At 45.2% G+C, this 13,242-nt stretch overlaps 1 long non-coding RNA gene across 1 annotated transcript in view; it reads left to right on the forward strand.

Annotated features, from left to right (window-relative positions):
- The window catches only part of LOC117027177 (uncharacterized), a 169,228-nt gene that overhangs the window by 118,667 nt on the left and 37,319 nt on the right, over window positions 1-13,242 (forward strand). Inside the window, exon 3 of the long non-coding RNA XR_004423877.1 lies at window positions 2,599-2,691. This is a non-coding gene — a long non-coding RNA (uncharacterized LOC117027177). The remainder of the gene's footprint in view (window positions 1-2,598; window positions 2,692-13,242) is intronic.

Consider the following 13,242-nt stretch of genomic DNA (forward strand, 5'->3'; position numbering starts at 1 on the left):
AATGAAGCAAGTAAGGACGTGTTTGGGAAAGTGGGTCTGAAACCTGAGCCACACAAATCAGTTTTGGATATGTAGCTTAAGTATAAATCATAAATAACTAATGTAACTTGGGATGTTACATGAGATTAAAAAAATAATTCATCAGCTTTAGTTGGGTCATTGCTGTCGTCACCATCTTTGACAGCTTTTTATGGTCAACAATGTGGAAAGATTGAAAGGATCAGAGTATCTGGAAACTGAAAAGAAATTTAAGGATCATGAAATCAGATCTCCTTTTACAGATGTGGAGATGGAGACCCAGAGCAGATATGTGACATACTCAGTCACATAGCTTGAGAACAACCAGGTTAGAGTTGAACACAGGACTCCTGACTCTCAGTCCACGTTCAAGCGACCATTGACTCATTCATTTGTTCACTCAAGAAATATTTTGAGTGTCTGTTAAGTGTCAGGGCCTGTTCTAGGTGCTAGGGTCATATTGGGCTCCTACCCTTGTAGAGTTTTATTCTAATTGGGGGAAGATAGACAATAAACGGACAAATAGAAAACCTGGTGCTGCATGTTAGGAAGAACCTAAAATATCATAAGAGAGCATGACTCTATATAGATGGAGGCGAGGAGTCATGTGATTCTAAACTGAGTGATCAAGGAAGGCTTCTCTGAAGAGGTGACATTTAAGTCAGGATCTGAATGGCCAGAGGGATTGGCCACCTGAGCATCTGAGGGAAGAGGAAGTGTTCTAGGAAGCGGAGACAGTTGATACCAAAGCCCCGAAATGAATTGACCTGTTCAAAGAACAGAAAGAGGAATAGTGTGGCTGAAGCACAATGAGCAAAGGTGGGGAACTGGGGGGTGATATGAAGTGAGGGTGCAGAGGTCACCAAGGGCCAGCTTATTGCCTCTGGGGCCAAGGGAAAGAACTGGGCTTTTATCCTAAGTGGAACAGGAAGCCATCTGGGCAATTTTAAACAAAGAAGCAACATGATCTAACTTCTGTTTTAAAACCTGATTCTGATCACTTGTTAGACAATGGAGAGTGGAAATAAAGAGCCAGTAGTCGTGCAGGCAAGAATGCTCGGGATCTGGATAGGTTGGAACAGTGGAGGTGAGAGAAGGGGATGGATTGCAGAGTGTTACAGAGGTTGAGTTGATAGGACCTGCCGATGGCTTGGGGATGGGGAACAAGGGACCAGATATGCATCAATCGTTAAGTCCCGGGGTTTTGACTTAAGAAACTGAATAGGTGATGTTGCCAGTCACTGTGGTAACTGAGAAAGATGAAGTTTTCAGGAGGCAAAAAACAAACCAAGAGTTCTGTTTTAGGGATTACTTTGCACTCTTGTGCAATAAGAGGCACATGTCTAAGGTCAACAACTGACAAAGCAAACCTGAAGAAGAATCAATAGAAAACCTTAGAGGACACACACCGCTGACTGCTGCTCAGTTACTATAGGGCTGGCTATCTGGTTCCTTATCCCTTATTGGTTAATCAGTGTGGAGCAGCCTGATAAGTAATCATTGCCATTGTGGCAAACCACAGAGAGGTATGCAGAAATGACCAGGAGATACAACCTAGCACGAGAAGTTACCAGGTCAAACCCCACCAGGAGATGCAGAGCTGGGAGGGGAAGGGCGTTCCGGGCAGAGGACCAGCTTGTTCTCCAAAAGTTCAAGGACAGGCAGGGTCATGGTGAGCTGGAAGAGAGAGACAAGGGCACTTGTGATAGACTTACATTCTAAGGTGATAGGTCAGTATTCTATTCTGTAGGTGAGAGGTAAGTATAAGGAAACATCACAATGTGAACAAGCTGGAAGGAAAAACAGAGTCTTAAATTCATTCAACAAATTGTTGAACCCAATCTTTGTGCAAAACTGTTCTAAGTACAAAAAACATAACAATGAATGGAACAAAGACCCTGCCCTCCAGAAACTGATATTCTAGCAGGAAAAGACCTACCGTAAACAAGTAATGTAGCCATATGTCGGGGGCAGATATGTGCTATGGAGAAAAATAAAGTGGTTTGTGTGTTTTGTGAAGTTTGATCATTTTGTTCCCTGCCCAGTGGAGCTCAGCCTTTCGAGAAAGTGGGTGTGAAACCCAGTACTTGCTCTGCTCGCTGAGCTCTGCCCAGCTGCTGGTGGCCTTCACACCAAGGAAGCCTTCTTCCTCTTTCCCGGCACAAATCCCTGGAGCTGAGTGTACAAGGGTGGTGAGGGGACTTGGACAGAGAGACAACAGGGCCAGGTCTTGTAACGCCTTATAAGCCACTGTCAGAACGTTGGGTTTTACTCCGAAGGCGTAGGTTTTCCCAGAACAATGTGGAAGGCGGGAGCAGAAAGAGGTGCCCTATGTTTGTTCCCCACCTTACTTCATTCACCCATCTCTGCCCTGGCCCGCTTTGGCCAGTACCTTCCCTGCAGGTAGGGAAAGAAACAGAAACTTTCATTGTCTCTCTATAATGACGTATACCAAACCTCTGATTCTCCATTGGTCCTTAACAGGCAGTCCTCCAGAAATTTTCAGGTGTGATGGGGAGAGGGGTAAACCTGTTTATTTCAAACCAAATAACTTCCAGTTTAACCCACTCTATCCCCAAGGTGGTCTTCTTGGTGGGAAGGCTCCAGGATGAAGGAGAGAGGTGTCAAGAAACCTGGTCTCGGGTTTGTCCCTGTCTCTGTGTGACTTCTTGGGTAAGTCAATTCCCTTCTCTGTAGGTGGGATCTGGAGCTCAAACTTCATTCTCTCTAAACTTCCCTCCCACTCTAATATTTCTTAAACCTTTGCCCATTTTTTTCCTTCTCAAAGATTCCCCGCCTTCCGTCTTTGGTATGTGTACAGCGTTGGAAAAAAGAGTAGGAGGCTCCGGGTGGAGAGGGGCATGGAGGCTGGGCGAGTGCAAGGCCTCCGGGCCTGCCTGCTCCAACACCGGGAGGCCGGGGCAGCTGGAGCCGCAGGGGTCTGTCTTGGTGACTGCTGGGGAAAGTACTAACTCTCAGTGCAGAGGGGACTCTGACAGGCTAAATCCAAACCAGATGTGCCAGAGAGAGCAGGGCCTATTACAAAGTGTTGTGAAATGGCCCAGGGGAGGTAAATAAGCAAAAACAGGCCGGTTGCCTAGCAGCACTTACAACAAAACAAGCAGCAGCTTAATTGGCATTGGCCAGGGCAGAACTGCTTTCTGCAGTGAGGAGAAAGGACAGGGAGGGTTTGAGTCTGATGAGGACCCAGGGGGCCTGCTCTCAGCAGCCCTTCCCCACTCCCTGCAGGCCGCTCCTGCTCTCGGAGGTGGCAGGGCCAGTGGCACTGGCTGGCCCTGCCTAGCCTGGCTCCACAGCCTCAGGGGCTTTGCACCAGCCCGACCCCCACATTAGGGTGGGTGCCTCTGCTCAGTGCTGGGGAACTAGGGTGAGGGAAGGACCACACCCACTCCTGAGAACTGTGCTCTGGCTGCATCCACCAGAAGGGGGGAGAGGAGGCACAGCTACCGGGCTCCGTTAAAGGTCTCCTGTGTGCCCAGTACCTGTGCTGCACAGGTAACCCTTCATCATTCAGTCCTTCATACATCAAGTATTTCTTGAGCATCTATTATGGACCAGGCACTGTGACTGACCTCAGGGATGGACAGAAAGGACAAAAGAGACACACTCTTTGTTCTCCGTCTATAGGAGGAGACAGACATTAAACAAGGAATCACACAATCAAATGCATGACTATAAATCATGGTAGGGGCTGTGAAGGAAAAGAAAGAGTGGCATGAAACGTGAAAGAGGAGGGTAGGATTTAAACAGAGCATTCAGGGAAGACCTCTCTTAGGAAGGTAAGTTGAGACTTAAAGAATGAGTAGGTGTCAGCCAGGTGAAGGAGGGGACAGGGAGTCCCAGACAGCTGGAACAGCAGGCAAGAAGGCCCTGCGCAGGACAGAGCCTCCGCATAGGAGGCAATGACAAGGGGAGCAGGGCTGTGGAGTCTGTGACGGGGTGGCGAGGTGGAGAGGTAGGCCTTTCCATGAGAAGGATGTGGGATTTCGTCCTAAGTGCAACAACAACAAAAAACCCTTGAGGTTTATTTGTTGATGACAATATTAGGGGAATGGCAGGGGCCCTGAGTTGATCAGATTCGCATTTTTAAAAGATTATTCCTGGGTATAATATAGCAATTCTGAAAGGGAACAAGAGAGGAGACAAGAAGGCCAGTTAGGAGACTCCTGACATAATCCCAGCAGAAATGCTAATGACTTGACTGGGAGAAGGAGAAGGGAGCTGAAGAAGCAGATAAATTCAAGGTGTGTTTTCTGTTGATTCCCATATTACAAGTCAGGGATTGCTTTCCCATTCAGAAAGGTTGCCCAAATCACACAACTCTCTTGGAGCGGCAGCGCATAAAGGACAGATCTGGAATTAGAACCTAGACCTTCTTGACTCCTAAACCCATGCTCTGTTCATAATACTGTACTGCCTAAAATGCCATATGATCTCACTTATATGTGGAGTCTAAAAAAACCAAAATAAATGAACAAACAAAACAGAAACAAACACATAAATACAGTGAACACATTGATGGTTGCCAGATGGGAGGGGGGGGTTTGGGGAAGGATGAAAAAGGGGAAGAGATTAAGAAGTACAAATCACCAGTTATAAAAATAGTCACATGGAGGTAAAGTACAACATAGGGAATGTAGGTCACTAATACTGTCATAAGTATATACGGTGTCAGATGGCTACTAGCCTTATCAGGATAATCACTTCATACGTTATATAAATGTCTAATCACTATGCTGTACACCTGTAACTAATATAATATTGTATGTCAACTGTAATTGAAAAAAAATGTTAAAAGTGATTGGTTTTCTCCAATGACCTACTAAGGGTACAGAGCCAACCACAGCTGAAGATGGCTAGCTCTGGAAAAGTGTGGTGGAGTATAGAGGTCACAGTAGGAAGGGAGAGTATTATGTGTGTGTATGTACGTGTGTGCGTGTGTGTGTGTGTGTGTGAGGGAGGGAGGGGGGAAGAGAGAGAGAGAGAGAAGTAGGCACAGCTTCTCAGCACGTTTCTCACCTCTTTGTGGCAGCTTTGAAAAGCATCTCTGGCTACTGTCATGATTAGCCCTTTCCAGTCCAGTGTTTGCTGATCCCCCAGCAATGATGGAGACACTCCTCCTTGGGGGAGGGTTGAGGCAGCTTCCACAGCCCAGTGACAAGCTGGTCTGGGAGTCAGGCGCCTGGAGACACAAGCTTGGTGGTTACCCTTTGGGTCCAGGCTTGGCTCTCAGAACGGCTTGTGTCCTTGGGCTAGTTTATGAGCTCCATTTTCAGTTTGCTTGTCTGCAAAATGGGCATTGTAATACCTGCTTTGTAGGGTTACTGTGTTTAAGTAGATACTGGTGCTTACCTTTAGCCTGACGCAGAAGAAGCACGCAATACGGTATCCATTTTTATCATGGCAGCTGAAGACCCTTGTCAAAATGAAGCTAAGAGGTCTGTACTCCACACATGCACAGTGAACATCTCCCACTCCTATGATGTGCTGCTATTTGAAAGGCCTGCAAATTGGGAGACCTGAGCCCGTCTTCTGTCTCTGTTGCAGACGTGCTGTGTGACTTTGGGTGAGATCCTTGCCTCTCTAAACTTCATGTATTCTCAACTATAAAATAAGGGGGTTGTACCAGATGGTGTTCCATTCCAGGGCAGAGAAAGTAGATTCCGCTATTCACTTGGGGCTGCTCTGGTGATGGGAAGGAATGGAGGAACAGGGCACAAAGGATAACATTAACATAAATGTTTTGAATTAAATGTGGAGTTTTTTCCTGAACACTCTTTAATATACCCCAAAGATTCTGCAGTTTAGGCAAATCTGTTCAACACAATAGAGTTCCTGTAGGCACACAGGTGGGTTCTCTGGTCTCCTGGTTTACTTCCTTTTTCTTTCTCCCAGAGACAGTTCATTATCCATGGGGTTGTAGAATCTTTTTCCAGCGTGCAAAAACCCTTTGAGGTTTCCACTGTAGGAGAAAGAACTACCAAAGAGGCAACTATGTGGGATAATAGAAGGAGCCCTGTGGAGCTGGGTTGGAGTTGGAGACATTAGCATGAGCTCCCATTTATTAGTGAAGATACACATGGGTACAGATGCGTGTATATGGGGGTGAATACCTACTTTTCCTAGCTTTGTCCCCTCAGGGGACCTAGAAGCAGGGACACTCTGATAACAACAACTTTAGTGACCAGCCATTCCGTTTCTAAATACCATTCTCCAATGAAAGAAATCAGGATTCCTTGGAGACATACAAGATAAGCCCGGAGTGTCTGTCATATATAGTGGCAAAAAAAAAAAAAAAGAAACAAAGAAAAAAGCAAGCGTTCAATAAAAGAATGAGGAATGTCAGAAAAACACAGAAACCAACCTGAAAAGCACTCCCAATGGCCTAGGCCAGAAAAATTTGATCAATAAAATAAATGACAATTGCAACAAGATAAATGACAATTGGATGATAACCCAAAGAATAAAATAAATACCCACGAGTCCATATTGACATAAATAAATGATTGATTGAATAATAAATAAATGGACAGGAAAGAGTCAATCTTCCTTACAGAATATTTCAATAATGAATGTAACAGGAACGAGGAAATAGCAAATCAGCCTTGGAACACAGTAATAACTGCCTCAGGCAAGGTCCACTGATGAAGGCTGAAACTAATGGATGAAACCTTAAGGAAAAACAAGGTACTTGCATAGCCTCAATCTATTTTCCTTCTAAATATGTATTAATTACTTTGGTGGTTTTAACATACGTCCTAAATTCCTTGATACTCCTGTCTCCAGAGGCTGAACTTAATTTCTGTCCTTGAGCGTGGGTTAGACTTGGTGACTCACTCACTTCTAATGATTAGAGTATGGGAAGGGAAAAAGAGCAATTTTCTAGTAGAGAAACCCGGCAGACACCGCATTAGCAAAGTACTCAAGGTAAACATTACCTGTGATAAGTCATGTTGATGTGATGTACCCACACAAATCATCTCTGTGTATTCCTCCTGAAATCCATAACCTCAGTCTAATCACAAGAGAAACATCAGATGAACACAAATTGAAGGACATTCCACAAATCATCTCATCAGTATCAAGGTCAAGGTTATGAAAGACAAGGAAAGACAGAGAAACTATCACAGGTCAGAGGAGACTTGGAGGTCATGAGAAGTGACTGCAATATGGTAATGTAGATTGGGTCCTAGACCAGAAACAAGGACATAGGTGGAAAAACTGGGGAAATCTGAATCATTTCTGTAATCTAGTTAATAGTCATGTACTATTACTAGTGTTAATTTCTTGGGGTTGACATGTACCATGGTGATGTAAGATGTTAACATCAGGGGACGTTGGGTGAAAGGTATATGGGAATCTCTGTACTATCTTTGCAAGTTTTCTGTAAATCTAAAATTGTCCTCCCCCAAAAGTGTAAAAAAAAAAAAAAAAAAAAAACCCAAAACTTTATAAGTGTAAACTCTTCCAGAGAAAAGATCATATTGTGTACTTTTTCTCTGTCTTCTCAGAGTTCCTAGCAGTGCCAAATATTCTCAAGGAATCCTTGTAGAAAAGAGCTCTTTGGACAGAATGTGTCTTAATCACATCTGATTCCTCAGCATAAACACGTGATAAGTGAACATGACTCTGGGAGACAGGAGGACAGGGTTCCAAGTCAAGATTCACAATGAATGACTGTGCACACCGTCGGAAGCTCACTTAATCTCTGAGTCATGTATTTCTTTGTCCGGAAAATGGGGACAAAAATACTACTTGCTTCATAGGGTTATGAGGATTAAATGAGACAATGCATTGTGGGAAAAAGCTTTATAAATTTCAAAGCCCTGTGTAAATAATCACTGTTAGGTTGACACGCGGATAATGATCGATCAGCAGATCCACCGATCCACCAAATGGATCGGTGTTTCCCCAGCTCTCCCTCCAACACACCGATGCACAGTCAGGGGTGTAGCCTTCCCTTCCAAAGCTCACCTAATCCCGCCACCTATCCATACACACCCTGGATATGTTAACCACGTACAGGTCCAGCGCTCTTTTCCTAACACGGATACCATCAGCTTCAGCCTCTGCCTGCTTCTCTTCATATGCTGCCAAAGAAAAAGGAGGAAATCCTGGTTGTCCCATAATATCTAAGGCTTCTTCTCATAATACTATAAAACTCTTATCAAATTGTAACATGCTAAGATATTATAATAATAACAATGTCTACCATTCATGGTGGTAAGACTTGTATATGCTCACTGTTTCCAAGATTTAAGTCATTTTTGCTCCACCTTCATTCGTTTTGTCATATATATCATTATTATCTTCCGTTTGCTTTAACATGTTCACTATAGATTCAGTGAGCTCTGTAAGTCTGTTTATTTTGTTCTATACCCTGAGATGTATTCTTGCCCTGAGCAGGAAAACATATTCCAGGGGTATTTAGTCAAGAGGTTACAGTTCAGAGATGAGATTTCTGTTATATTTAACTCCATTCAACACCAAAGTTTTGTTAATGAGCATAATTGATGTTAGAAATAGGTTTTCATTGATAAAATTAATGATTTTAAAGATGTGTGGGTTAGTTAAAATAGTGTGGGGACAATCCTCACCTTTGCATGAATGGTATACAAGATTCTAGTGGAATTTTCACCTTTCACTCTTTGGAATGATGGATGAGGCTTGATTCGAAAACAATTTGAGTCAAGCCACTAATTGAGAGTATTCTGATTGCCGGCTGCTAAGGCGGACACTAGAATGGACTTCTCAGACAGCTGACTGCATGGAACATGAGGGCCCTCACTGCTGGGCTCTGATATCTCTGCCTGAGTCTTTGAGCAAGGCTCCCACAGCTGCTCTCAGCCAATCACTAAACGCTCCTGGTTGCCCTGAGACGGGGGACTCTTCTGATGAGTGCCGCCGCGGGCTCAGGAGCCCCAACAACTTTGCCAAACTTCCCCTGGGACTACACTGTAGTCAAAGACACTTCCACCCAAGTTTTCTTCCTTAATTCCCTCTCCCCTTCCCTCAGGGTCCAACCAGCATCAGGGTCTAACACTCCCCCCAGGTCCCCCCAGTTCCTTCCCCACTTTCTCCCTCACTTTCCCTAATACAGTTCTCACACATTTAAACCCACCTATATCTGCTTCTCAGAGGACCCAGAATAACATGAGTGGCACTGAGAGTGGCCTGAAGACAGAGACAGAAAGATAGGGACTTGAGATTGGCTCATCTGCCACAGGGCAGGTGAAGGGGACCCAGTTACCGTTTCCAGGTGAGGCACAGATGGTCCCTGGAACAAGGTGGTGGCTTAACTAATAAGAGTTCATCACCTGGTAACCTGGGAAAATTCCCTGCTGGAGGGAAATGCCTGGCAGGTTCAATGATGTAAACATTTGAGAAATATGGGAGACTAATGCCTGAAAGACCAGGGAGTTAGTGGTTACTATTAAGTTGAGTTAGCATCCTGCAGAAGGATAATGAGAGAGTGAGGGCATTTAACAAGCAGCAAGTGGGTAAGTGTGAGAGTCATCTGCCTCTGTGGCAGCTGACACAGGCACTCGTCATCTGTGACTGAAGGGCAAATCCAACTGAAGAACATGCTAAAGCTGTAACTGTGAGTACCGCCCGAGCTCCAGAGATGTTTGAATACTCAATCAAAGCAGGTCTGTTATGAGAAGGACAGGGTCCTGGTGGGAAAACCTGGGACCCTGAAATATGGGACAGGGACATCTGGATGGGTGCCCTGAAGATGTTGATTCTGCTAGCTTCCAAGTCAATATCTAGGGTTAAATCCCCGAATATCTGAGCTGGAGACATGCTGGGCCTAAGAAGGGAGGAAACTGACTATGCACTTAAAAAGAGTTGTAAGAATTAGCTTTTATGTACAAATAGCATCCAGGGGTCTACCCCTGGGATTGAATTTTAAGGATGCTTGGTCAAGGAAGCCAGAAAATAAAGACTGGATAAGCAAGGATTCATTGCCTTAGGGGCATGTTTTGGGGACACAGGAATTAAAATTTCAGGAATGGGATACAGTCACCACAGGAATGGATGTTAGAAACCTGGAAAAATGACGGTCAACAGTCAGGGAAGAGGAACTACCGAAATTGTCCTGGAAAATGGTAGAGGAAGGAGCAAAGAGGCTGACAGATGAGGTGCGCTGGAATTTATATAATATATAAGGCCAGAAGCCCAACCAGAAGACAGACCATTCTTCAAGGCCATCAGGAAGACACCGGGTAGAGGAGCACGGTATGGGTAAGAAGTTCAGAGGTGGCCCCCTCTGCAGACCAGGGATGATGGCAGGAGAGGCCATCACAGAGACGGACTCTTTAATAGCCCTGGGGGTGATGGCCCACCCATCCACTCATCCACCCACGTAATGGAGTCAGATGCTAGTGCTTAACCACCAGAAGCCAGGAGTCCACAATTACTGGAATGACCAGCAAGGCCAGCAAGGGAGCTTGACCCACAGGGAGTTGAGGAGATGATTAATAGCACATGATGTCCTTCGGAGCAAGCTAGATGGACAGTCAACAAGGGTGATGCTTAACATGTGTTAGCAAGGAAAATCAAAAACAGAAGAGCAGGAAGGTTGAGGGCAGTCCCTTTAATAAAAACTCATGATGCTTTTTCAGTTCGCATATCTAATCGAATTTCCCAATCCAGGACCCATTGTTTGAAGAGGTGATTGGGTCCCTAGGAGGAAAAGCCCTGCAACCCCATGATAGGTATTATGCTACTATGATGCTTCCCCCAGGCCCTTCCTAAATAGACCTATGACCATTTACCTGGGAGACTATTCTGAGTGAAAGGGGGATATCCAGACATTTGGAGGACTACTGGCCACAGGGTCTGAGTTGACATCAGTGTCCTGAGTTGACATAATGTCCAGAGATGTAAAGTGTCATCGCAGTTCCCTGTTAGAGTGGGGGCCGGAGTCTTGGACTAGCCATGTGACCAGCGGAGCCATACAAGTCCACATACTCAGAAGGGCCTGCACGTGGTGTTTAATGCTCTGTGATTGCTGTCTTGAAACTCTTCATAATTTTATCTTTGAATTTGTTTTATACGTGAAGACTAATGGGACAATGGGCTGTAGCGTGACCCCCACCCACTACTGCCTCCTTAGGACAAGTTCTCTGCCACCTGCTTCCCTACTTGCTTATCCTTCCAGGACCTGCCCAGTCTCCCCCTCGATGTTGTGGGATCACTGCTGTTCTTCAACCTGGGAGGAACCTGGGGATGGGCCGAGGAAGGGAGGGGGGCCCAAGCATCCCGCAGCATCTCGGGTAGGCCATGAAAGCAGCTGCTTCTGCCCTGTGCTGGTAGTACCACAATATACTTACTGGGTGACGGGTCAGAGGCTGTGAGCAGGCCTCTTGCTCACCCCTGATCTGGGTACCAAGCATGTCCTGGGGCAGGTATTTAAAGACCCTTGGGGGTTGCCTGTCTGCCATGAGCTGGGATAACTGCCTCACATCCTGCCCTCAGCTCAGGATACGGTGCGTCAGTCCAATGGCTGGTGAGAAGGGGAAGCCTCCCGTCCTTAGGCCAGAGTGAGGGAATGTGCACCCTGCTTTACTAGGCCGGCTTGCACTCACCCTGCAAGGATCTTCGTGCTCAGGAGTGATCCATCATCTGACTCTATGCCTGAAGGGAGAGGGTAATCCTCTTTCTCTCCTTCCAACCTTCCTGAGTCTGGCTTATATTTGCCTCTCTTGGCCATTTTGAGGCACCCTTAGGGGCAAGTTATGAAATACAAATGTGTAATTTTGGTGTTTCTGCAGACAAGTTGAATACTCTGATATTTGCATTGAAAGCAGGCATATTAAATGGTAAAATTAACGCTAACAGTTTCAAATTCTGATTTTCATTTACTTACATTAAATAGCAAACAAAAATACCATGACAAATTGAGACAACACACAAAAGAAAGTCTTTATATGCACCATTAATGGCACTTTTTTCCCTGCTTTTTTGAACAAGGGGTTCTGCACTTTCATTTTGTATTGGGTTCTGCAAATTGTGTAGGCAGCCCTGCCTTCAGGATACAGGTAATAAATGAAATCCTGGCTAAAGTCTGACTCATAGTAAGCCCACTGGGCCCATGGACCCACTCAATGGTAATTTTCTCAGACCGTGAATGTATAATTAGAATGTATACATTTGGCAATTGAAGTAATCCCCCATTACGTCCTTGGGTTGTGGGGTAAAGGCTATCATGGTAGGGAAAGCAAAGAAAAACTCTGAAACTGCTCCCCACCCCAGCCAAGACAGTAAATCAAAAACAATCACATCCTGTGGGAGTGGGAGCTTAATCTCCCCATTAAACACTTAAAAATTGCAGGAATGGTGGTCCCCTATAATTCATCAGTTCAGTTCCTGCAGAAATGATAGATCCTGGAGACTGAAGACTACTGCAGACATAACTCACTAGTACCCCTGACTGCAGCGGCTGTACCAAACGTCGTAGTCCCGCTACAACTGATTCAGAAGGCTTCAGGGACATGGTATGCCACCATTAGTTTGGCAAATGCATTCTTTTCCATTTCAATTTAAAAAGAGTATCAGAAAGAGTTTGCATTCACATGGGATAGATGAGAATATTCATTTTCTCAGGATTATGTTAACTGGCCGGGCCTCTGTTGTGATACAGCTTGAGCGAATTGGAGAACAGAATTCTGGTCTTTTACATTGATTGTATCGTGTGGATTGGATAAGCTGAATAAACAGTGGCTCGTATGCTGGAAGCCTTGCTAAGAGACATACACCACAGAGGGTGGGAAATCAACCCTACAGAGATTCAGAGAGCTGTCACTACAGTGAAGGTGTTATGCATCTAGTGGTCCAGGACATCCTGGGAGAGTTCCTCCAAAATTAAAGACAAATTGCTGCATTTTGCATCTATGAGTATTACTCAGTCGTGGCGATGACCTCCAGCTGACCCTGAACCTAGGTATCATTCCCTCAAGATTTGAAGTCCAAGGCTGAAGCCTCTGATTGGGCCAGCGTTCGTCAGTTTCTCATGGTCTAGTGCAGAGCTTCCCAACCAGTAAGATTCCTATCCTGGGGACAGCTGGACAGGACCTTGGGGCTTCGTTCAGAAGCAATGTCATCTGGCTCTAACCTTCACTCTATGTAACTCAGGGTGCTGTATATGCATCACTGTGGTGTGGAAAAATGCTGAGAAGCACTGTTCTAGCTGCCTGGGGT

This window comes from Rhinolophus ferrumequinum, chromosome 9 (genome assembly GCF_004115265.2).
Source record: "Rhinolophus ferrumequinum isolate MPI-CBG mRhiFer1 chromosome 9, mRhiFer1_v1.p, whole genome shotgun sequence".
NCBI lineage: Eukaryota > Metazoa > Chordata > Mammalia > Chiroptera > Rhinolophidae > Rhinolophus > Rhinolophus ferrumequinum.